Source organism: Physeter macrocephalus, chromosome 21 (assembly GCF_002837175.3).
Source record: "Physeter macrocephalus isolate SW-GA chromosome 21, ASM283717v5, whole genome shotgun sequence".
Classification (NCBI taxonomy): Eukaryota; Metazoa; Chordata; class Mammalia; order Artiodactyla; family Physeteridae; genus Physeter; species Physeter macrocephalus.
Genome location: NC_041234.1, coordinates 63,534,767 through 63,537,734, shown reverse-complemented (window position 1 = coordinate 63,537,734; position 2,968 = coordinate 63,534,767). Strand labels below are relative to the sequence as shown.

The 2,968-nt window shown below is 42.0% G+C and overlaps 1 protein-coding gene and 1 pseudogene across 1 annotated transcript in view; one reads left to right on the top strand and one right to left on the bottom strand.

The window, feature by feature from the left end:
• KLHL4 (kelch like family member 4) overlaps positions 1–2,968 on the bottom strand; it is a 147,037-nt gene that overhangs the window by 103,665 nt on the left and 40,404 nt on the right. The gene's annotated exons all lie outside the window — the stretch shown is intronic.
• Positions 1,382–2,539, top strand: LOC129391722 (cytochrome c oxidase subunit 2-like; annotated as a pseudogene).

Below are 2,968 nucleotides of genomic sequence, written 5' to 3'. Positions count from 1 at the left end.
GGCAGGATTGAAGCTGCTTCTTTGAATTTGCAATTCAACATGATTACTCACTACAGGACTTGGTAAAAAGAGGGTTCAACCTCTGTCTTTAGATTTACAGTCTAATACCTACTTGGCCATTTTACCTATGTTCATAAACCGCTGATTATTCTCAACTAACCACAAGGACATCGGCACTCTATACCTACTATTTGGTGCCTGAGCGGGAATGGTGGGTACTGGCCTAAGCTTACTAATCCGCGCCGAGTTGAGTCAACCCGGTACACTAATTGGAGATGACCAAGTTTACAACGTACTGGTAACAGCCCACGCCTTTGTGATAATCTTCTTCATAGTTATACCCATCATAATTGGCGGTTTCGGAAACTGATTAGTCCCCCTAATAATCGGAGCACCTGACATAGCCTTCCCTCGTATGAACAACATAAGCTTCTGGTTACTCCCCCCTTCATTCCTGCTATTAATATCTTCCTCAATAGTCGAAGCCGGCGCAGGTACAGGCTGGACTGTTTATCCCCCTCTGGCAGGAAATCTAGCACACGCAGGAGCATCAGTAGACCTTACCATCTTTTCCCTACACCTAGCCGGTGTCTCCTCAATCCTCGGAGCCATCAACTTTATTACAACCATTATTAACATAAAACCCCCCGCTATAACTCAATACCAAACACCTCTCTTCGTATGATCTATCCTAGTCACGGCCGTATTGCTTCTCTTATCTCTACCAGTCCTAGCAGCCGGAATCACCATACTATTAACTGACCGAAACCTAAATACAACTTTCTTCGATCCAGCAGGAGGAGGGGACCCTGTTTTATACCAACACCTATTCTGATTCTTTGGTCACCCTGAAGTCTATATTCTAATCCTACCTGGTTTCGGGATAATTTCCCACATCGTGACTTACTATTCCGGGAAAAAAGAACCCTTCGGGTATATGGGAATAGTCTGAGCTATAATCTCCATTGGGTTCTTAGGCTTTATCGTATGAGCCCACCACATATTCACTGTAGGTATGGATGTTGACACACGAGCATACTTTACATCTGCAACCATAATCATTGCTATCCCTACAGGGGTAAAAGTCTTCAGCTGACTAGCAACACTTCACGGAGGCAACATTAAATGATCTCCCGCCTTAATATGAGCCTTAGGTTTCATCTTTCTCTTTACAGTAGGTGGCTTAACTGGTATTGTCCTAGCCAATTCTTCACTAGACATTGTTCTTCATGATACATACTATGTAGTTGCCCATTTCCACTACGTTCTTTCAATAGGGGCTGTCTTTGCCATCATAGGAGGGTTCGTTCACTGATTCCCATTATTCTCAGGATATATGCGCGACCCTACATGAGCAAAAATCCACTTCCTCATCATATTTGTAGGTGTAAACCTAACATTCTTCCCACAACATTTCCTAGGCCTATCAGGCATGCCTCGACGATACTCGGACTATCCAGACGCCTATACAACATGAAACACAGTCTCATCAATAGGCTCATTCATCTCACTAACAGCAGTTATACTGATAATCTTCATTATCTGAGAAGCCTTCGCATCCAAACGAGAAGTAACATCAATACATCTTACCTCTACTAACCTCGAATGACTAAATGGGTGCCCTCCACCATATCACACATTCGAAGAACCTGTATACATCAATCCAAAATGATCAAGAAAGGAAGGACTCGAACCTTCTCTAGCTGGTTTCAAGCCAACATCATAACCTTTATGTCTCTCTTCATAAACGAGATATTAGTAAAACCTTACATAACTTTGTCAAAGTTAAATTACAAGTGAAAACCCTGTATATCTCCATGGCATACCCCCTTCAACTAGGTTTCCAAGACGCAACCTCTCCCATTATAGAGGAACTCTTACACTTTCATGATCACACCCTAATAATTGTTTTCCTAATTAGCTCTCTAGTCCTCTACATTATCACCCTAATACTAACAACCAAACTAACACATATCAACACAATAGACGCCCAAGAAGTAGAGACCATTTGAACCGTTCTCCCCGCTATCATTCTAATCCTAATCGCCCTACCATCCCTACGAATCCTCTACATAATAGACGAAATCAACAGCCCCTCTCTTACTGTAAAGACAATAGGTCACCAATGATATTGAAGCTACGGATATACCGACTACGAAGACCTGTCCTTTGACTCTTACATAATCCCAACATCGGACTTAAAACCAGGAGACCTACGACTATTAGAAGTCGACAACCGAATAGTATTGCCTATAGAAATAACAATCCGAGTGTTAGTCTCCTCCGAGGATGTCCTACACTCATGAGCTGTTCCCTCTTTAGGCTTAAAAACAGACGCAATCCCTGGACGCCTAAACCAAACAACCTTAATATCAACACGACCGGGCTTATTCTACGGACAGTGTTCAGAAATCTGCGGCTCAAACCATAGCTTCATGCCAATCGTCCTCGAACTAGTACCCCTGGAAAGCTTTGAAAAATGGTCCATCTCTATACTGTAACCTCATCAAGAAGCTAAATCAGCGTTAACCTTTTAAGTTGAAGATTGAGAGCCAAGCCTCCCCTTGATGATATGCCACAACTAGATACATCAACATGATTTCTTACCATCCTATCCATATTCCTAACTCTCTTCACACTACTCCAATTAAAAATCTCAAAACACCTTTACACCCCTAACCCTGAATTAACACCCACCAAAACACAGAAACAACATACCCCTTGAAACACTTCATGAACCAAAATCTATTTACCTCTTTTACAACCCCAGTAATGCTAGGCGTCCCCATCGTCACCCTAATTATCATATTCCCAGTTATCTTATTTCCAACGCCAACTCGACTAATTGACAACCGAGCAGTTTCTATCCAACAATGATTAACCAAACTTACATCAAAACAATTAATAATCACACACAACTCCAAGGGGCAAACCTGATCCCTCATACTTATCTCACTCATTCTATTCA